The sequence below is a fragment of the Tamandua tetradactyla genome, chromosome 1 (genome assembly GCF_023851605.1).
Source record: "Tamandua tetradactyla isolate mTamTet1 chromosome 1, mTamTet1.pri, whole genome shotgun sequence".
NCBI classification, from domain to species: Eukaryota; Metazoa; Chordata; class Mammalia; order Pilosa; family Myrmecophagidae; genus Tamandua; species Tamandua tetradactyla.
In genome coordinates, this window is record NC_135327.1 from 88548287 (window position 1) to 88572160 (window position 23874).

The 23874-nt window shown below is 40.8% G+C and overlaps 1 pseudogene; it reads right to left on the bottom strand.

Annotated features, from left to right (window-relative positions):
- The window catches only part of LOC143681001 (craniofacial development protein 1-like), a 102344-nt pseudogene that overhangs the window by 6078 nt on the left and 72392 nt on the right, over positions 1–23874 (bottom strand).

Sequence of the window (23874 nt, forward strand, 5' to 3'; positions counted from 1 at the left end):
TCATATTACTATGCATTCTTAACTGATGATTCTTTCCAAGTTGGTCTTAAAAATTGTGTATGCTTTACTGATATGCTTGCTCAAAAAGAGAGCAAGTCATGATCATCTCTAAGCTATTTCTCAGAATTATCTTAATAGATGTTTTAGATGCTGAGGGTATACAGTTAAAACTTGTTAAAAATAAAACACATCCCAATGACTTTCTAGACTTCATTGATTGTGTGATATATTTATTTAGAGAAATCTTAAAACAAACAATGGTGACTTATTTGACAACTATCAGTTTCGTGGTATAATATCAAGTGTCTGAGAACTAGAAGGTAATCATTCCTCCTAGGTTTTACCTCAATTTCTTCCTAAAAGCTGTCTCTTTCAACTCGAATTCTAAGTATTTTTCTTTCTCCAAACCGTACTTTCCGGTATCTCCCATCAAAAAAGACAATAATCACACTAACGAACAATTCTGGTAGCTCTCAATAGGCAGCAAAATAATAAATTCAGATACCCAAGATTTAATTCATCAGAAGTATCCCATCAACCTGAGCTTAATTTATAGTAGCTTACTTCCATTTAGATTAGTTATTGGCCATTATCAAATGAATAAAACTAATTTCACTAATGTGGGAAACATTCAAAGGGAATTCTTTAAACTAATCCAGTGACTTATTATTTAGTACTAGTCCTGCCACTTGCCATTTTAATTTATTTGAAACCAATTAGTTAACATTGTAAGCCTCAGTTTCGCCATCTATATAACAGATGGATAGCATCCCCTCTGACTGTTTGACTGGGCTGGATGCAAAATCATTTTATAAAGTGCTACACAAACAAAAGGTGACTGTAAAAATTAGAGGCTTTTAGATATAAAGGAGCCCTCAGAAAATATCTAGTCCAACTCTTTCACTATGCAAGCTATTCAGATAAGGTTCAAATAAATTAACTTGCCCAAAGTTGTTTTTCCAGAACAACAAGCACCTTTTTGGGAAATATTCCTCAAAACACGTGGTTTTACTGGGATCTGCCAATCATTATACTCCCCAAACTTTACCCCGGCACACATCCTGCCACGAGGGATATCACGTGGCCCAAGTTGGGCCAATCACAGGCTTTCATCCCTCTGATCACCTTATTGGTCCTAAATTAGAAGTCTGCATCTAATCAGACCCCCCTCCTGCCCCTGGATTTTTCAGGTGAGCTGAGGGGAAGTGCCTTTTCCTCTTTGATTGAACTAAAGTTGTGAGAAGTGCATGCTTTCACAGGCCATGCCCTGTACCCTGTGAAGAAGTTTGTCTGTGAATAAATGAAATACATCTTCCAAGAAAAGTGAATTGAAAAAGTCAGGACAAATCCAAAGTCTGGCATAATAAAAGATCCTCTGAATCCTACTCCAGTGCCTTCCCTGTTCTCACAGCAAACGCTCAGCCAATGAAAAAAATTAGAGAAGCTATTGTGAAATGCATTCATTTTCCCAGTTCCTCTGGTAAAGTAATATTTATTTCCTGTGAAGTACTTACTGTTTGGGTGAGTTTTACAAGTTACTGAAACTATCTCTAAGCCTTTGTTTCTTCCTCTCTAAAATGTAGATACCAATGCCATAATCTTTTAAGAACTGGGAAGGAATAAAGAGACAATTGCCTATCATATAAAGTACTTAGCACTGGGCTGTCATGTGGTTGACCCTCAGTAAATGTCAGCCAGCATAAATATTTCACTGATATTAATAATTCTACACCAACCAAGCCAACTTCTAGGTACTACAGCAGGTGCTGTAAATAATAGCCCAACCTAAAGGGCTGAGCTAAATCCAGAAAATGGTAAGCAATAGAGTAGGAACTGCAATGGAGTTAAGAGAGCGGGCAGGCTGGCCTTCTTAGGCCCCCTCAGATCAGAGGGCATGGATCGCAGCAGCCTGTTTCCCCACTCTGGAGCCTATCTTACCTTCTCAATCCATGTCAGCCTTGGCTATGCACCATGTCAGCCTTGGCTATGCAAACCTAGCCATCAATCTTAAGCACAATCAAGCCTGTAAATCCACACTTATTAAAAAATTACTGTGTATATAATGGGCACTTTGTTCCCATTGAAGTTGCCATAATTGCTTTCATTTTGTTCTCATTGAAATTGTCATGTAGTCCACTAGTCTAATTTTAGACGTTATATTTTCGAAGACACAAGAGGCTGTAATTTACATTTAGCCATTTAAAGGATGTATATTTAATTTGTGTAAATAGAAAGGAGTAAGGAGAACCCAACACCTTTACTGGATATTTTAATTGATGTGGGAAAAAAAATCAATTCCAAATGGAGGCCCTCGTTCCATTGCATTCCTCATCCCCAATGAGGTTTCAGATGAAAATAATGGCTGGTCATTAGCTATTGTAGTACTGACAGATGCTGTTAAATGGGCTCCAGACAAAACAAGCGAGTAAAAGGCAGTCTATTTATGGGTCACTTTTTCTTTGCTGCTATAAATAGCTTGTCCTTTGGGCGTCATAATAGGTATTTGCTCTGTATCACATGTGAATATGTTGCTTTTTGCTCTTCAACATCTGGAGATTCTGATTAGTGTAAGCGTTAATGAACTCCCAGATCTGATCAAGATGAGAAGGTGCTTATTGCTTCCGAAGTGGACTATTGGGGCTGCTGCTCTATTCTTCCGCACAGTCAGTTTCCTAGAGGGCAAAAGGGTGGGCTTGAAAAACTTGGAAAAGCAGAAAGTTTGATATTTGGAATATATAGTTTATTGATTCTTACAACATCAGGAAAAAATAAAACATAATTAATACGCAAGCAATCAAAATTTTATTTTGATGACACAAAGGAACTTCGGGATCGTCTCGTTTCCTGAAAATCAAAGTGTAATTCCTGGACAAGCAGAATCTGCATCACCTGGGAGCTTGTTAGAAAAGCAGAATCTCACACCCAACCCAGACCCACTGAATCACGATCTATGTTTTAGCAAGGTTTCTGTGCTGTGTGATGCCTGTGCACTTTAAAACCTGAGAAGCACTGTAATATCACAGGATGGTCAATCTGAACATCATCATCATAGTATAAATGTAGTATGCATGTGCCAAAATGTTGATTAATTAACGGAGAGTTTGAGTTAGTGAAACCCTAGACAGGACACCATGTTTTGTGTTTTAGTCCACAACATTCATTCATTCAGGTTAGTCTGAATGAATAGAAATAATTTACAAATGAAAGACTTAGGTCATGGGGATAGAAGAATTTGACTCCCTTATGTAATTAAAAATTTCTGCCATAAAATTCTTTCAAGGTGTCCTGATATTCAAAATGATATTCAAAATTGCTGCGTGCAAACTCTGCGATTGTGCGTCCCGTTTGGTCAATTCGATTGCATGTGTTTTTATACTTGAGGAAAGAATAGACAACTTAAATCACGTCCTGTGTTATAGATGGGCTTTGGAATTTGAACGGTCTAGGTGCTAAACAACTGTGAATCGGATCACTTAACCTACCGTCAAGTAAGGATAATAATACTATCGATGTCTTAATTTTATGTGGAAGGTTGTAATAACGTAGCCACAGCATTAACTCAGTGCCTGGTACAAGGTTATGAGTCGTGACCTTTCTCCTCTCCTGTGTGTTGAGCGTTATCTTATTTTATATTTCATTCCCCACCTTCTCGAAAAAATGTTTACAAACGTGTTCCAGAACTGTTGTGTCTAAAGGCAGAAGCATTCAAAACCACCAAATCAGGGGAGCTAATGGCCAGTGAGGAGACAATGGATCCTTTGCCTGTGCTGCAAAGCTGCTGAGAGGGTGGCGCGCTCTGCCTCGCATGGCCTGTAGGTGGCAGCACGGGGACCGCCGGGCGCGCGCAGCCCGGGAGCCTCGCCGGCTGGAGATGCGTTCTCCGCTCTCTGGACCGCGGTTAAACCCCGGCCATCTGTCGGATCGTGCAAGGAGTGCGCTCCCACGCATATAAAACTGTTCTTTCCAGTACTGTCAAGATTTCCTTTTCTCTTTCCTCCCAGCCTAACCTCTGCGTGCTTTCACATTTTTGTAGCTTCTCTCCAAGGGTGAGTTCTGAATTTAGTTCTGAAAACCGAATGTAGCTCTGAAAAACTGACCGATTCCTTTTGATTCACACCCAAATTTTATAGAATGATCTTTTTTAGAGTTGCTTCTTCCTCCTCCTGGACTTGCTGGGGGCACTGCGGCCCCCAACCCCACCTCAGACACGTAGGTCGAGATAGGTGTGCTAAAAATAAAACTTGGCAAATAATAGGCCTTGTAAACCCCTTATATAATACAAGCCATGTACAACTCTAAGCACTTTAGGTACTTAAAGTACCTAATTAAATCCTTAAAATTAGGCTATTGAAGAGGTAATTTTCAATAGTTTGCCCAAATTGAGACAGCAAACCAGAGTCAAACCCAGACAGTCTTGTTCTGGAGTTGATGCTTTTAATACCATCCTGAGCTGCCTTTTAAAGGAAAATTGTAAACGAAAAATTAAAAAAAAAAAACCAGAAACTTCAAGTTATTGCCTGCAAATTAAGAGATCTCAGGAAGGAAATAAGTTTCTACTCTTCTGGAGAATTCCTCAAATGCGAACAATAACTCTTGTGGCTTACACATAATCAAGCTAATGGGCTCAGATCATGGCATAATTTGAGCCTTTTAACCAAAGGAATGGGAAGGTGGGAGGGGAAAGGGGCCATGTCTGCCAACAAAATAGGAGTCCTATCCAGAAATGCAGGTGGAAAAGAAAGAAGAGTTTCACAAAGTCAAGAAAAAAGCCACATCCAGTCAGATTAATGTCAGATCGTCTGACTCATTGCACAGTCAGTGGAGATAGACTTACATTTCTTTCTTCCCCTAGAAAATCTGAAATACTTTCTTTTATCAGCTTTGGAATAAAACAGACCTGAGTTGAAATATTTGTTTTTCCTCTTACCTGGACGACACCTATCTTAACCTATGAAAGCTCCTGTTTCATTGGCTGTAAAATGGATTTCTTGATAGTACCTATCTCAGAGTGATATGAGATAATCCAGGTAGAGCTCTTAGCAAACAGTGGAAGCTTCACCTGGATTTTTGCAGGAACCTTTCTAAGTGCTCTTATTTTCAGGTTCCTATCAGGTCTGATCAAAGAGGTTCCACTTCTGTTAACCCCTGCTAGAATAATCGCTCTGAAGCAGAGTTCTATGACTGTGGTCTGTTGCCAGCAAAACTACACTACCTCCTTGGTCTAAAAAAGGATGTTTAATCTCTTTAAACTGACAGCCAGTATTGGCCACATGTCCCTTTCCAGTTGCATTTACCCCCAGCATCCTGTGTTTGTGACTTTCTGTTTCTGCTTCACTCTTACTGTTTGCTCTGCCTAGCCCTGTGCTGTCCAATAAGGTAGCTACAAGCCACACCTGGCTATTTAAATGAATTAAAATTAAATTTAAAGTCCCTTCAATTCAGTAACCCTGGAGACATTTCAAATGCTCGGTGGCCACATGTTTTGGACAGTACTGTGTGTGTACTATTCCATCAGTGTGGAAAATCTGATTACATACACTGGCCTAGAGGGTAGGCCTAAATCATAACTACCCTTGGGGACCAGCCCAAATGTCATGGATGCCACAAAGCTACTTCTGTGCCTCCCTGGCTGCAAGTTATCTTTCCCTAAGCAGCAGAGATGCCTCTAGCCATGAGTCACCACCAGGCTGGTCCCCACTGAGACACCCAATGTCCCATGCCACATGCCACTTCAAGTAAAGCTGCTCTTTGGTTTCTGAGCCATGTGTGGTAGATGAATATAGATAATGGTTGCAGACTCGAGGGAATAGGAAAGTTCATCTTCTTGGTCTTGAATAAGTTTAGAGCATGTACTATGTTCGAGGCACAGTTTTAGGGATTTTACCTACATATCTCATTTGGCCTCTTCAGCATTATTCTATTCTTGCCATTTTACAGATGAGAAAACTGAAGTGCACCATGGTGAAGTAATTTGACTGAGATCACATACCAAGAAGTAATCACACTCGATTCAAATTCCAGATCCTTGTGACACAAAGTCAGGGTTTGTTCCATACCCATGCAGCCTTCCCCAAATCTGCTCCCTAATGTTGTCTTCATTGCTTTTAAGGTAATAAAATGATGTCATGCAGAGTTGGGGAGATGGGGCTGATGTCCGTGAACAAAGGACAAAAGAATATTGCAAGTAGAACTGCCCAAGTCTTTCATCGCGTAAATGTGTTACCTCATTGTCATTTGGTTTGTTCAACTATAAGGTCCCAGAAAAGGAAGAATAAGGTATACTTTGGGAATGCACCCACATGTGTGTAGTCTTAGTACAGGCAAGTAAGGTGCAGAAAAGAAAGAAGTTCGGGAGACACGAACATATAGTGAAAAGCCAAAACAAAAAATATTTTCAATATCCCTTCAATGATGTCTGAAAACATTTTGCAATATTAGGTTGAACCACAGGAAATTGCCATTGGTTAAATGTTGGCAGTTTTCTATTTCAAGAATCATTTTGATCATCAAATCAATGACTATATAAGATCTCTAACCCTGAACTGAATACAATCCAAGTATAAATCCTTTAAAATCCCTTTTAGACTTCTGGGGTACAGAAATGGCATCCTCTGCTTTCAGAAGAACTTGGAAACAGGGAAACCAGGTGACCCTCTGAGCATTCCACTGTCACAAAAGCCACAAAAGATCTGAGCAGAGATTTTAAGTGCCCTCAAGGAATCTGAGAGGTTGCAGAAGTTAACTACCTGGAGAGGACTTATACATATCTTGGGAAAGAATGTGTGGATCCCAGGGGAAGAGGGAGTCTTGCTAGATCTGAGAAGCTTAGTAAAGAAGACTCCTGGGCTGGGAATCTGAGGACAGGAGCTGACCCTGGCCCTTACAGTGGCAAGGATGTCTCTCCTGATACATACGCTGATTACCCATACAGCAGTTTTGTGAACATTGCACCGAAACAAGGCGATTCCTGTCTCGGTCTCCAGCTTGTGCAACCGGCTCCCCCCCCCCCCCCCCCTTGACAATGACGGAATCAGAATGGTCAAAATGAAAGTCAGTATTACTTTTGTGAGAACCAGAGAGAAAGTCAAATTCCCAGGATATTTATGGAAAAGGGAAGAAACAATAGCCTATGATTCAAATTTGTTTGCCTAAGTAGGGAATTCATGTGACATTTCACTTCCTATTAAACTGCCTACGGTTTAATAAACACATTTAAAGAATTACTACAAGCCAAGCCTCTTCCTTAAAGTGTTAAAAGCCCCAATCAAAGACAAAAATGGAAGAAAAGTTTACCCTTGTAAATCTGGATAGTCACGGGTTCTCCGGTACAAAATGAATTACTACTGACCCGCATAAAACAATTCACTTTAATTGTACATAGAATTTTTAAAATAGTATATGATATTTATTTTAGCTATCTTTATGTAAAGACTTTGAAGCCTTGTAGGAACAATCTCCAAAGGTTCAAATAGTTTGTTTAGTGATAAATTGCCCTTGAAATATTGAACTTCTCTGTTCATTTCATTTAATATTTTCAAAAAACTTTGTGCAACTTTCTAAAATCTAGAGACAACTTTAGAGTTTAAATAATGCATTCTGGTTATATATTTCTTCAACTCAAATGTGGTTTTTGTAATTAAGTTTTTAAAAATATCTGGGGAGGGGTCTGGAAAAAACCTACATCAGCCAGACCATATTCCTAGCCAAAGAACAGGTCATTTTTATCTAGGATGTTGAGATGGGCCGGTTATAAAAATACTGAAAAGGTTCCTCTTTGTTTTTCAGGGAAATATGAATAAATGGAGCCCAATGACTTGTGTTTTTTATAATGCCCTTTTCCAAAAAACTCAAAATGTAATAGAATGTGCAAAGTCTGGTGAATGTTCAAAAATAACCTCTGAACAGTATGGTCTCTCTTTGAAAGGTGGGGAAAATAAATCCCAAAGAAAGAAGTTGACTTGTCAAGCAACTTAGCACTATCCCTAGCCTAAATGCTTTGATGACATCTGATGTCTCCCGGCCCTGCTTCTATCCTGAACCCTGTCTCAGTCCTAGTTCACTCTCTCTTCTGGCTACCTCTCAGTCTGGTCCATATTGGCAAATAATTGATCCAGAGATTGCTGCCGATGGGCAGGCCCTGGATAAACATGAAAATGGTCCAGAATTGCTCCCATCTCATTCAGAGGCAACAATCTCTGCTTATCTAGCCCCTTCTCCCTGGACCCTCCCAGTCTCAGCACTTAGCGTTGCCTTCAGAATTAGATTGTGACCCCTTCAAAGGGTAGGGACAATAATTTAAGTAGCTTTTATCTCTCTGCTCTAAAACCAAGGTTGTCATATGATCCAGTACAAAACAAAAATGTAACACTTTGAAGCCTGACTATCAGGGGGCCTTAGATGGAATGGATACCCTTGACTTTTCCAGCCTCAGGGCAATTTAAAGAGATATTAGTATGGTTAAAGTTCACTAAGTAAACAAAATTCTAAAGTTTGCTTTCATCGGATGCAAGAGAATATAGCATTCTAGAAAATGTGCAGGGCCAGCATCAGATGCGACCTGGGAAATCACACAGGACTCTGAGCTCAGAAGGGTCCCACATTTGATTTAATGCTCTGCCATTGCCATCTTGGAATTCTTAATAATTTTGCACAAGGGAGCTGCATTTTCATTTTGCACTGGGCCCCACAAAGCATATAGACGGTACTGAGTAAGCTTGGGGTCCTTCTGACCCACAAGACCCAGGCCTATTATACCCGTGGCCTTTGACCTCAGTGGACTTTTACCCTAGGCATTTATCATTATCATATTCTCAAACAAGGAAAGGGCAACACATTGGCAATGTTTCTAAATAAAACTGTTCAGTGAAAGCATAGCAATCATCTTCATTAAGAAAAAAATCCTAGTAGGCAGACTACCAAACTGCTTCTGTGGTCTATGGAGCAAATTCCATAGGGTTCATTTCAACCAATATTTGTTGAGGGTCTGCTATGTGCCAAACTGTTCTAGGCACTGAAAATGTAGCAGTCAACAAAAGAGAAAGCAAACCCTGTACTTATGGAGCTTATATTGTAGTTGGGAAAAATAGACAATAAGCTAATTACATTGTAAAGTGATAAACTGTAGAAAACTAAAGCAGGGAAGAGGACGCAGGAGTAATTTAAAATAGAATGTTCTGGAAAGAATTCAACAACAAGATTGTACTTGAGCCAAGCTTTGAAGGAAGCAAAGGTATGAATCACATGGCTTTCTGGCAGAGGAAACAAGTGTTAAGGCTGTAAGGCAGGAGTGAACTGTTTGAAAAGTAGCAAGAAAGGACAAAGAGATTGAGAAAAACTTCTAGACCAAAAGAGGGAAGTGAGAAATGAGACAAAATGAAGTGTCAATGGCTGGGAGATTTCAAATAGAGTCTAGAGGTTATCCTAGAGGTTATTCATACACATTATATAGATATCACCTTTTTAGTTAAGGTGTATTGGAGAGGCTCAGGGAAGTATCTGAAAGTGTAGAGCTGTGTTCCAGTAGCCATGTTTCTTGAAGATGGTTGTGTAATGATATAGCTTTTGCAATGTGACTGTGTGATTGTGAAATCTTGTGTCTGATGTTCCTTTTATCTACGGTATGGACAGATGAGTAAAACATATGGATTAAAAATAAATAAATAATAGGGGGAACAAATGTTAAAATGAATTTAGTAGATTGAAATGCTAGTGATCACTGAAAGGGAGTGATAAGGGATATAGAAAAAAATCGGTGAAATAAAGGCTAAAATATATTGGGTAGATGTAAATACCAGCAATCAATGAGAGGGAGATGTAAGGGATATGGTATGTATGAGTTTTTTTTCTTTTTTCTTTTTATTTCTTTTTCTGAATGGATGCAAATGTTCTAAGAAATGACCATGGTGATGAATACACAACTACGTAATGATACTCTGAGTTATTGATTATATACCAAGAATGGAATTATCATTTGGTAAGAATGTTCATGCTTGTATGTTATGTTTTAAATAATTTTTTAATTAAAAAGCACAAAAAGAAAAGAAAGGACAGGGGGGAGAGAGGAAGAAACAATAAAGTAATAGGAAGTAATAGGAAGATCTTGCGCAGTCTCAGAAGCCGTGACCAAAAACTTCCCTCTGAGTGAGAAGGGAACTGATTGAAGGGTTTGGAACCCAGGGCTGATATGACAAGATTTAACTGGACTGTTCTGGCTGCTGTGTGGAGAGGCACCAAGGGCACCTCTAGGATGAAATCCTAAGAGATTAGTTAGGAGTAGACTGAAATCATGCAAATAGAGATGATAATAGCTCAAACCAGGTGATTGATAGTGGAGGTACTGAGGAGTGGCTAGATTTTGGAATTCTTTGGAAGGGAGAGCCCATAGGATTTGCTTAAGAATAACCACAATCAATACTAATACCACCACTCCCAAAATAATAACAAGATCTTAGACCACATCTTTCAAGTAGCCTAACTTCTGGCTGATTTAGCTACAAATTTTATCTTAGCCCATCCTCGCTATAACCCTGTGTAGGCATTATTATCTCCGTGTTGCAGATGAGTAAAGCGGAAGTTGGAGGATTTATGAAACTTGCTCTGGTCACCTAACAGTGAGCAGACCTACGTAAATGTAGGTGACCTACGTAAATCCAAAACTGTTCCAGCACTCCACGCTGGATGGATGCTCAACTTCAGAGTCAGTTAAGAAAAAGTAAAAGAGTGAATCTGAATTATATTCTCTGTTTTGTGGTTGAAAAGGATGCTGATAGTGAGTTAGCACTGGGGCACCATAATGAACCTTGTCCTGGGAAAATGAGAAATCTCCTACCAGGCACTTATTTAGGATAAAGTTCACGTAGTCCTTTGGAGAGTTCTTAACAACTGCAGAATTACTCCAATAAGATAGAACTTGATTAGGATAGATACCTGCTACGACTATTTCATACCAACCACTTTCACAAAAAACCAGAATCCAGGAGCCCCCAGCTGCTCTCAGGGGTGATGGTGATTGGAGGCGTGACTGCCGTGAATGGCTCCAGAGTTGACAGGAAGCTTTCACCCTGGGGGCAGAATGGATGGAAAGGTAACTGTCATCCAAATGAAGAAGACAGGGGAGGAGGGGAGGAGCTGTCAGCTAGAAATGAGAATGGAAAAGGGGCTGGAAGTGGGACCCAGGAGCCCATTAGGAGAAGCTGTTGTAAAGCAACTAGCTCATGTTTGTCAGGTCCAAAGTGCTCTTATGAAAGAATGCCATGGAAGTCAGCCCATGGAGCCTATAGAGGATTGCTGCCACTTGTACCCATCATAGTTTGTTGAAAACTAAGAGTCGGCATGGGGACAAAGATGGGGGGTTGGACTGTGTTTTAGTTTCCTAGGCTGCTCAAGGAAATACCGGGAAATAGGTTGGATTAAACTATGGCAATTTATTCACTCACGGTTCTGAGTCCAGGAAAATCTCCAAATCAAGACATCATCAAGGTGATGCTTTCTTCCTGCAGACCCATTACCAGGGATCCTGCACTCTTCTGTCATATGGCAAGGCACATGGCAGCATCTCCTGGTCTCTTTTTTCTTTTCCAGATTTCATTGATTTCAGCTTCTTGTTTCTGTGGCTTTCGTTCTCTCTCCCTCTGTCTGTCCTTCTCTCTCTCCCCTCCCCCTCTCCTCCCGCTCCACCCCCTCTGAATTTCATTCTCTTCTGAAGGACTCCAGTAATGGATTAAGATGCATCTTGATTAAAGTGGATTGAACCTATACCAAAGTTATGCCATCAAAAGGTCCTGTTTACAACGAAATGCACTAAATTTAAGAATACGTTTTTCCAGGATACATATAGCTTCAAACCACCATAAACAGCTTCTGAAAATAAAGTGAGATGATGTTCTGGTTACTATCACTGCACAGCTAACCACCCCAACACTCAGTGGCATAAAACAAGTAATTTATGTTGCCCACAGATTCTATGTGTTGGGAGTTCAAAAAGAGCTCAGTGGGGCTGTCTTGTGTCTGGGACCTCAGCTGGGAAGAGTTGAGAAGTGGGGGAGGTGACTTGGCCACAGTTTGCAATTACTCATCTGTCTTCATTCATGGATCTGGTGTTTGATGACAGGAGTCTCCTGTAAACTCCTTTGGGGCTGTTGGCCCAGCACACCCATGCATGGCCTCTCTGTGTGGCCTGTGCATCCTCACAACATGGCAGCCTCATGGTAGTCAGAGCTCCAAAGCTAGGGGTCCCAAAAAACAAGGTGGAAGCTGCTTCACCATTTCTGATCCAGCCTCAGAAATCTTACATCACTTGTGATACATTTTATTGGTTTTACTAGCAAGTCACAAGTTCACCCAGACTCAAGGGAAGGGACCTTTCAATGGGAGCAGTCGAAGAATTTGCATCCTTGTTTTAAAAGCACTACAAAGTAGCTTAAAATATCCTGGCATTTAGGAGATTGCATTTATCCCAAGGTCAGTGAAGAGTAGGTGATTCCTGGAACCTGAGAGAGGTGTCAGTTGTCCAGTAGGAAATACTTTCATTTAGTCCTCTATACCTTTTTCTCTTGCCATTTCTCCCTCTTACTCATTATCTGAAACCCTGTGGATTCTACCCAACTTAACTTTGTGCTTTTTCCAGATGGTTCATCAGTATCTACAACTTCACTTTTACTTTCTTCACTTCTCTGCACAAATGTACTACTCCCTGCTTTACCAGAATAGATAGAATTCCAGCAGACCAGGGTGGAGTCCTGAGTTCCAGGAATTCTTAGCCATATGACTTTGAACAAATGACATTACCTCTCTATGTCTCGGTTTCCTCAACTACAAAGTGGAAGCTCTACAAGGATTTAAATGGATGATGCCTGGCAGAAAAGAATCTACAGAAAATGTAAATGGGCCTTTTTAAAAAACTGTGCTATCACAATTCTCTTTTACTTCTATAACTAGCCTCCTGCTCCTTACATTTTCTTCATGGTTTGGACCTAAATAGACCATATTCCAATCCTGTCCCCCACCGACCCACCTCAAACATACCAGTTGTGTAATGTGGGCAAGGCACTTCCCCCCTTAGCCCCAGTTCATCTTGGGTGTGCAGTGGATAGTAACACAGCTCTCAGGAGGGTCTGAATAGATTCCACGAGATTACACATATAAAGCAGAACCACCAGACCAAGCACACAACAAGCTCTCATGAAAAGCTCATTCCTTTACCTGCCCCATTTCACCCCCCACCCCTCATCCCCGATTTTCTTTTTTGGTACAACGTGTGCTTCACTGAAATGAGCAAATTCATGCTACCGAAGATTCAGAACTTTCTCTGTAGCCTCATCTCATGAACTTCTCCCATCAATAGCCATTCCCAATTTCCCAGTTTCCCACCATGAAAATCCAAATACCTAAACTTTCTTGGAGGAGGGAAGGTTGCTTAGAGATAGAGTGATCTACAGGATCAGTTAGAAAAAAGCCAGCAGGGGTGGCCCAGGTTAGGCTGGGGGCAGCTGCTATCACAGCCGACTGTCTTGCCTGGGGCCTGGGTAAATAAGTGAACCCCAGCCTGGCTCCAGCCCCCTGGTGGGGAGGCTGACACCCACATGCTGGAGGGAAAATCCCTCCTACCGCATTTCTCCTGCCTTTGTATTGAGGGAGAAAGAGGGGCGATATTGCCAAAGCCCAGGGTTTTCTCCTTCAGAACTAAACTGGGCGTAGCCGTGACGGCAGCTGCTGGGGTGTGAGACACCCTCCCAAGGAAAGAAAAGCCTTACAAAATTCTCTCCCTAAATGATGTAGGACTTAAGTGATCCCAGCCCTCGGGGAAATGTCTTTTGCCCAAATAGCCATCACAGCCACAAACATATTTTCTGGCAACCTGGCAGAAATCAACACCTCCCTCCAGCCACCGTCAAACTGTATGTCAGTTTTCCTTCCCTTTTTAAAATTTTTTTTTAGTGAAGGAAATGTTATTTATCAGTGAAAGAAATCTGAAGTGTTTACATTCCTTAGACCAAGAGAGGAGACCCATTTCCTGGGAAAAGATTGGCCAGAGAGTTGAATGGGCTTCCTTTTTACTCTAACTTCTTTAATGGTGTTGGAGGTTTCGTCTTTTTTTGCTCCTCACAATACCCATGTCTGCACTGATTTATCCATCCATCCTTTCTAGGAGCACTTAATGGGCAATTATTCTGTACCTGGCAATGTGGCCCATTCTGGTGACGTAAAGAAAAATGTCATGGAGTGGGGAAAGCGAATGAGAAGTTAAAGCTTCAAAAGTACAGGGTTCCTGTTTGGAATGGTGGAAATGTTTTGGTAATGGATGGTGGTGAGGACGGCACAACATTGTGAACTGAATGCCATTATCAGTATTGAAATATATATCTGAATGAAATCAAATGGGGGAAATGTTTGTATATATGGTAATATACGGTGACAGAATAAAGATTCAAAGAAAAGTCCATGGAACTACATGGCACAGACAGTGAATCCTAAGTTAGAACATGGGCTTTAGTTAATAGTACTGTTATAAAAATGGGCTATCATCAATTGTAGCAAAAGTGCTGCACCGATGCCAGGGGTTAATAATGGGGGGAATATGGAAATTCTTGATTCTGTGTATGATTGTTCTCTAAACCACAACTTCTCTCATTAAAAAAAAAAGTAGCAGGGTCCAGCCTTCAAAGATGCCCTGTGTATGTTTTGGCGGGAGATGCTGGGCTGGCTGGCTGCAAGAAAACACATGAATGTCACTGGATATTGAAGAGCAGTGGCGGGTCCAGGCAGTATAAGACCCACTGCTTCTGGAGATGAGTGAGTGGTGCATGAGAGGGTGTTTGCTGAGTGGGAACAAACAGGGAGAGTATTTCAGAGAGAAGGAGCACGACCCTGCAAAGAACTGTAAGCCTTTGAGTGCAAGAAGGGCCCAGCCAGAAACACAGCTGCACACACTGGTGGGCCAAAGCACACTATGCTACAGAATCCGCAACCTTCAAGAGAGCTGGTCTTCCAATTAGAGCAGCTGGCAGGCAACTCTCCTTTGGCCACACCCAGGGACATGGACACGATGCTTTCAGTTTCTCCTATCTGCAAAACATAAAGAAATTTATTCTCCAAGTCCCCGCATGGCCTAAATGAGCTATACAGAAAACATTATGGGGCTCCTGGTTTTCATCTGCTTTATAAGGTCCAAGAGTGAAAATGTTCATTTATTTTTATGGGACACATGGCTTGGTAATTTTTCTTTATTATTAAAAATGAAATTCTTGAGAAAAATTCAAAACTTTGGTTTCACAGCCTCCTACAGTATTAAAGTTTGGATTCTGTGTGTCTCAGGCATACAGAATACGTGAATTATGGATTGCTATTTGGGTTTCCTAGGTAATAAAAATGGGGTGGTGCAATGGTGGCCCAGTGGCAGAATTCTCACCTGCCATGCCAAAGACCTGGGTTCAATTCCCGGTACCTGCCTATGCAAAAAAAAAAAAAAAAAAAAAGAATGCGTGCACTTATTTATCCCTCACTACATCATGCCACCTATAAACAAAGACTCATAACACTTTATGGTTGTTCAGAGTTGACACCCAAGTAATGAGCTGGTCAATCAGCTGAGTAAGTAAGGCTTAGAACTGGTTGTTTCAACCTGTGACCATCCAGGATGTCCACTTTGGCCTAAGAAAATGCGGCTGTAGAAGGGAGATGGGGAGACTGTCCTCCACATTTCCCTCTCTGATGGCTGTACTTTTGAGTCTCAGATACCAAATGACTGTGTAACCTGATACTTTTATACTTAAGTAGGCTATTTTTGAATTTACTCTGGTGCTGGGGACTAGAGGTAGGAATGGGGGTGCAGATACTGTAGTAACATCAGTGACCAGAGCGGTGGTGGGGAGCAGGGGCAGGGAGAATAATCTTTGGAAAGAAATGAGCTGGATTGGGGGAGTATTTAAAATAGGGTGATAATTCCGGAACCTGCTGCATCGGCATCACCTGAACAGGATGGAGATTCCAACCCATAATGACTAAATGGAATCTTGGGAAGTAAGGTGGAGGAATCTGTGTTTTCACAAGGACCTCACATGAAGTGAAAAAATTACTGTAAGAGGGAGCATGAGTTCCAGCTCTAGGAACAAACAGTGGAGGATCCCAAACAAAGCATTGCTATTGCCAGCATCACCCTGAGCAAACTTCAATATCTACACCTACACAAGGGAGATAACAATAGGGCCTATTGTATCAGTAAGATATGGTCAGTTGCAAAGACCAGCATTCCCAACAGTGTCTTAAATAATAAAAGCATGTGATTCTCCCACATAATGAGAAATCTGGAGATAGTAAGTAGCCCCAGGATGGCTAGATTCAGCATTCAGAGGCATCAGGGCTCTGGTTCTGCAGCTCTGCACTTCCTCTGGCCTTTCCAAGGTTGCGGGATAGCAGCAAAAACTCCAGTCTTTAAGCTTTTACACCAGAAGGAAAAGAAAGTATAACTGCAGTAGGTTCTCCCCATGGGTGTTTCTGTCAGATTATCTGGGGACCCTTGTCAGACCTTCCCTTACATGTCACTGGTCTGAACATGGCCACCTCTCTCTGAAAAGGAACTGGAAAAAAAGGTAATGAAACTCCATGTTGGGCTTTCCATGGGGCTTTTGAAAAGGGCTATCTTTTCTGAGACCCCAGGACTGCCACTTACTACCTGATTAGATTCACCCATTACCTGATTAGATTTAGCACTGCGAGCAAGGAAGAAATTAAGGCAGGCATGACTGAGGAACATGTGTGATTTCTCTTTTAGACAAGAGCTGAATAGCAGATCCTGTGTCCTTTTAGTCTTCATTACCTTTTGTGCAACACAGCTGTAGCCACTAAATAGTTCCACCTATCCTGGTCTTGGGTCTTGCTGTTCTATTCCATTTATAATTTATTTTTTGTGTTGTTATTACTATAAGGTGCTTCAAATCTTTTATGCATAGACAAATTTGGTAAACATGAATAAACAAATGATGCAGAGAACCCGTCAATGAAAGAATGACCCCATTCTGCTGAGCTTCACAAAGCAACCTTCCTCAGCTGGACCTAGCAAGCAGCTACCCATGTTCTGGAGTTTCCTGGTTGAGGTTAATAAGCATGAAAATCAAAACAGTCCTGACTCAGGGCCTTATCCCATCCTGCCTCCACCAAGGGCAGAGCTGGGAGCCAGGGTGGGAAGCAGGAGGAGGTCAAGGGAATAGGTCTAGGGAATCTACCAGAGAAGGAATGTGGGCAGCTCTCTTGGGATGCTGCAATGTGGACCCTACCAGACCATCAGTCTAGACTGTCTTCCAATGGCTGAGAGACCAACCCCACCCATTCAACTTCAGAAAATGGACTACCCCATAGCCATAGTTCCCAGCTGCTGCTACCATAGAGTTGTCAGGAAATCTGTGTTAATTCTTTGTATTGATCGCCTCTATTGATTTTGTCTATGGTGAAAATATACTACAGACACATTAAGTACCTATTATAGGCAAATTGCCTTTTAATGAATTGCACCAACAGACAGGATTTTACATTTAACCCTAAATGGGTCTTGGAATTCTTCTCAGTCTCTGCATGGGCTTAGAGGGATTAGATAATTGAATAGAAACTAGACTGACATTTGGCCTCAGAGATTTTCTTGGTTACTATTGGGAAGGGACAGGGACCCACCCCACAGGAAGTATGGAAAGAGGTTGGGAGCCCAGGTCTCAATTAGAGTTAAAACATCCTAAAGTCACACAAAGATCAGTCCTATAAGTCCATTTCAAAACGTTTAGCCATGTTTTCAAACTCCAAATATTTGCCATTTGATCTCCATATTTCAAAACTCTAGCAAAATGTGCATCAGTTTGGTTGAACTCCCTGTCTCATTAATGTGGTTTGTGTGTATGTGTGTGTGTGTGTGTGTGTATGTGTGTGTGTGCACCTGCAACTTGGCAAAGCTATATTCAGAAGAATGCTTGGAAGCTTAAATATAATATGCCAAGTTCTACCAGGAGTGAAATTTTCCAACTCCATTAGCACATCCCAAGATGACTTGAATTGGAAGTATCACTTGTGGCTGTGTTAGCAGATACTTAAAAGACACTAGAAGCAAGGCTTTAGCCATATTTATTTATTTATTTAATGGGGGGAAAAATCACAATAGAAATACTATCTCTCGTGGGAAAATGCTCTTATGCCAGACTTTTGAAAGTATAATTTCAATAGTTTGGCAGAAAAAAAGACTGTATTTTTACAGAAATGAATTATGGCTACAGGCAATGAGTGCAGAGGCCAATGTCCTGGTTGTACTTGAGTTCTGGTTTTAAGGGGAACAAGCCTTTAGGACTGGTCAAGTGATAAAACTGCACTTTCCTTGCCCAATATATGGGAAATAGAATAGCTCTTCCAATTCCCTCTGGCCAAGAGTCTGGAGTTCTTCTGGTCCAGATTCAAATGAGGGTTCCTCTCCAACTCAGCAGAACCCAGACCGCTGCTTAGATTGCATTTCCTGAACACCAACAAGAGGTCAGGCTCTGCGCTTACAGCCTTGGTCCTTCTGCTCTCTGACTCCCAGCAGAAGCTCCCTCCCAAGGTTACAAGGTGGCTGACTGCAGCAGTCAGTGTTCACACTCATCAAGAACTAAAAAATAAGGAACACTGTGTTCTCCCCCGAGCATGGGATGAAACTTGTTCCTGTTCCTCCTCTGGAGCTGGAGATGAGGGAGATCTGTCTAGAAGGGAGGAAGTGGATGCCAGGTGTCTTTTATATTATCAAAGGTATCTATTATATTATCTTATTTAATGTTCATAAACCTAGTGGTTTAAAATGACTATTGAGGGATAATTCTCAAAATAATGTGAAACCATGACTCTGTTACATCATATAATGAGCATGTGTTAAAGATTTTATTTAAGTAATTAACTAAAAGAGGGAAGTAGGTAGATGTTAAAACTAATTCAAAGGAGAAATCAAAGAAGTTTAAATTTAGCTAGAGTAAAGGAATGTTGAAAGGAAGGTACAAATGGAAATGAAACTGACTTTTTTTTTTTTAAGAAAGGGAAAGAGTGTTGTCCCTCTATGGGACTGAATTTATTTGCATGTCTATAGACAAGAATTATTTTGGATTGGCATCAATTATCTATACTTACAGAGCTGTAAAACAGTTCCCATAGAATCGGAATCTGAGAACCCAGAAGGGTGTGGTATAGAAGTGCATAGTTTTCCACTGAGCAGTTTCTCTTCTGTGCCACAAACATTTATTTTCTCTTGCATCTACCATTTGGCCTGGACACAGTTGTGCAGCTTTGCTGGTTGTGCCTGAGATCATTCATGCTGCCGCAATCATCTGAAGGCTCAACTGAAGCCGGAGAGTCCCGCTAGTTGATGCTAGCTGTCAGCTGAGGTGGCCACAGTTCTCTTCCATATCACCTCCCATTCTCCAGTAGGCTAGTCTGGATTTCTTTTACATGGCAGCTGGGGTCCAAGAAGGAATGCAGAAGGTTGCAAGGGTTCTCAGGCCAAGTCTTAAAAAGGGCACAACGTCCCTTTCACCATATTTTATTTGTCAAGGCAAGGAAGGCACAAGGACAGCCCAGGTTCAAGGAGTGCCAAAAGGATTGGCAGCCATATTTAATCCATCCATAGAGACCTGTCACATCATACACCAAATTATATTGAAATTGTTGATATGGTCGATTCACATGCTAAACAGTAAGCTTCTTATTTATCCTTGTATCCAAGGGCCTGCAATATAATAAGCACTGTTTGTCCAAAGTTAATGGCTGGGAAGAATCATTCTAGATGGAGGAAAGTAAATGAGCAAACACATGGAAGTAAGAAAGTAAAAGAACTGTCCATTTTTTTCATAAGATGTCCAATTTGGCTTATGTAAGAGGGTAAAAAAAAAAAAAAAGTCAAAGTTGGAAGAACCTTGTATTCAAGACCAAAAGTTTGGACTTAATTTTAGGGAAATTAGACACCATGAAAACTTTTGAGCGAGAGAATGACTGGTACTACTATTTCCCTAAGTCTACTGAAAGTGAACTGATGGTTGGGAATAGGGGCAAATTTAATCAATTATTTGTCATAAAAAAGGCAAATGCTAGGAACCACACAGGTGCCACTCTATCTTGCATGGGCATATCCAGACAGCTGATGCATTAACCTCATGGCATATCAGCACTGTTGCAGAATGGCCTGAGCTGATCTCATCATTCACATCTGTCTGGTTCTTTTTCATTGATTTATTTAGATTCTATTAGGTAGGTGAAGACTATGAGTTTCTTATATCCTCAATAGCAGAAAATGTGCTACAATGAAAGCAAATCCCTGACCCAAAATTCTGCCTCATAAACCAGCAATTATTAATATGCTAGCACAAAAATATTACAGAATCTGTTCCTGGAAGCTCAGGTAAGTTTCACCTCTATCCTTGAGACACTTTAACAAGTAGCTTGCATGAAAGTTTTACTTGAGACAAAGGCCACAATGTTCTAGAAGTAAATCTTAGCTAATGAAATCAGATAAAACCACATATTCCCTCAATGACATGGCCAAATCCATGAACGGGAGAGAGGCATAAGTCTTATAAAGTTCAAGAGGCTCATGAGATTTGGTTGAGCAGAGTCTTATGAGAGGTGGAGTGAGCAGGGGCTTTGACCTTTAACATCTGCCCTGGGTCATGAAGGCAGCTGTGTGCAGTGACTTGCTCTCAAAATGGAGGAGGTGGCAGGGCCCAAGCCTGGGTTCTCACAGTGTTTCTATACCTCCTACCTGCAAAGGCAGAGGCACTCTATTGCACATTATTTCTAGGCAACTCATCTATTTTGAGCACCACTCCTTTCACAGATACATTTGTATGTGTTTCCAACATTATTTTTTCTATTTCATGAACACTCAAGTATAGATTTTTTAACAGCTTTATTGCGATGTAATTCACTTATCACATAATTTACCCATTGTAATGTACAGTTAGATAGAGTAGCATAGATTAAAACCTGATCCTGAAGCTTCTGTGTATGTGCCATCTATTGCTCCATAACAAATTACCCAAAACATAATGGCTTAAACAGCATTTGCTATCTCACAATTTCTGAAGGCCAGGAATCCAGGCACTGCTTAACTGGGTCTTCCACGTTGGAGTCAGTCTCTCACCTGTGCAACTGAAGTATAGTCTGTGATCATCTCAAAACTCAGCGGGGGAAGAATCAGCTTCCAGACTCACTTGTGGCTACTGATAGTATTCAGTTCTCTATGGGTTGGTTCTCCAGTCCTCACTAACTATTGGTTCCTTGCCTTGTGGGCTTCTCCAACATGGCGATCTGCTTCATCAAAGCCAGCAAGCCTAGAAGGCAAGAGAGAGAATATGCCAGATGGGCAGACATCACAATCCTTTAAAACCTAATCTCAGAAGTGACGTCTGATCCCTTCTGCTGTATTTTATCTGTTGGAAGCAGGTCACTGGGTCCAGCCCACCCTTAAGGGTGAGGGATTGCACAAGGGTGTGAGTACTGCTATCAGGAGCCCATTTTAGGAAACAGCCTACCATACCTTAAAATAACTGCGCTGATGCCTTGATTAGACTCTTTCTAATACCCCTCCCCGTCCATTAGGGAGCTTCAGTTAACTCACCAATTAGCCTACCTTAGACTATGGAAGAAAATTAACTCCCGTGTTTGTCACCTTGAAGTCTGTGTTGGATTATTTGAAAGTGTGTTAGAGACAGTGTAACAAGCACTGTCACGCTTTGCCCAGGACACCAAACCAAATATAAAGAGGTTTCTGTTGAAAGTAATTTTATTTCTCATTAGAAGTTTCCTGTAATCACTGGCAACTTTGTTGAGTTAATCAGATTTTGAGGCCTTAAATCAGACTTGTTTCCACGCATGTCTGGTGAGAAAGTAGGAAAAGTCAAGCTTCAGAAATAAATAGGCCCAGCTCCGGAAAGCTGGGATCTCTTTGCGTTGCATAAAGGGTTTAAATCAACAATATGATGCAACACAGTTACCACAAATGAACGTAAGTTGCCAAAGTTGTACCTGGAAAAAGACAGTTGATATTGATGTCGTTTTTAGGAGAAAGCAACGAAAATATTTTTTGCCAATCTTGAATAGAGGAGAGAGTAAAGAACTGCAAGACTCCCTTTCCTGAAAATAATCTGTCTTTGGTACTGAAAACTATAAACTGAATATTCTGTCAAAAAAAGAAAATATACTTATTCAGGATGTAATTTTTAAAAGCTGACATAAAATTGACAACTTCTGTGGTGTGACTTGGTTGAATGCAGTCATTCGTTTCAGGTGGAGAGCTCCCAAACAAATTTCCTATCAGGCTGACGGGTGTTAGAAACAAAGAGAATAGACCTCTCCACCCTATCATACACCATCCCTGGCACCAGATTGGGTTTCTCGGAAGGCTAGGACTTGTGGTTATCCATTGCTTTATTCGAATATGACTTGGACAGAAAATCATTTTTGGGGTATTCAAACCACTGAAGGCTTTTGGACAGAGCACAACTTCAAATATTAAATGATTCCAATCTTGCAAAGTTTCAACTGGATTCACGACCTTATGAAAGTCATTTTTCTTTCAGCTTGTTGCTCAGTAATTGCAAGGTCAAATCAAAAGTGGACAGAGTTCAGATTTTTAAATGGTGTCATTAAGCAGCCAAGCCTACAAAGTATTTCATTATTAAGGCAATATATAGATCACTCAGTGTTATTGGTTAAATCATTTTATTCTAAAAGCAACAATAAATTTGTAAAACAACTCAAATAAAAAACAATTTTAAAAATTTGTTCCCACCAGTTCCAGGAAGGAGAACTTTACTGTCACCTAACCAGCAATAAAGTGAAGATTCTATTTGTTTTGATATCATTGACAGCATCTTGGTAAATGTCAAATGGGCTATTGAATAAAATCCATTTTGGTCTATCACATAAAAATACAACACTTGTGTCTGATAACCTCACAAAGCCAAGGCATTCCCTGAGCTTAAAGCTTATTCTAATGAGAAGCAATAAGATCTGTATGCAGCGATTCATTTTGAGGTATAAAAAACCAGAAACTCAGGTCAGAAAATTGTATTTACAACCTAACTTTATTATTTTAAAATTGTTGTTTGTCTCCTTAAGCAGTCAGCAGACTGTGGATTGCTGGAAATCCCTGCCTGTTTTATCATGCCTGGGTCAGCAATATATTCTTGGCTTCAGAAACATTGATCTTGAAAATTGAACATCTGGTCTTCCCTTTCCATCTCCCTCCCCTCCGCTACCCTTTCTCTCCCAAATAATCAACATTTCCTTCTTTGTTTCTCTGGTTTGAATAACACTGAAAACTTGAATTTGGCTTATAATATATTACATTTATTTGCCTTTGGAGTCAGTTAATTTGATACTATTTCAAGTTCTGAAAAGCTCCTAAGAGTGCCATTTCCTGTTGTTCCTTTTTATAAACTACTTAAAAGCAAGGGCAAAGGCTATACTGATTGTTTGGATTAATTGGTCATTAGTAAAAGGAGTTATATTGCTTCCACTGATCAGAACCCTGTTTCTTCCTCCTCACATGCCATGGACATTCTTTAAGGCAGACCCTAACGGAAATCTTTTCATAATACCGTTCTAGACCTGAAGTTCTTGGAACCCTGAAACCGAATGCAAAATGCAATGTGCAGGGCCATGGTGGCTCAGCAGGCAGAGTTCTTGCCTGCCATGCTGGACACCCGGGTTTGATTCCCAGTGCGTGCCCATGCTGGAAAAAAAAATATGCAATGTGCATGGGAGATGTTTGTTCCTTTTCCTGGAAAGAGAGTCCTTGGCTGACATCAGTTTTGCAAAATGATTTATAACCCCCCAATTTTAGGAATCCCATTTCTAGACCAAGAGGATTAGTCATTTATG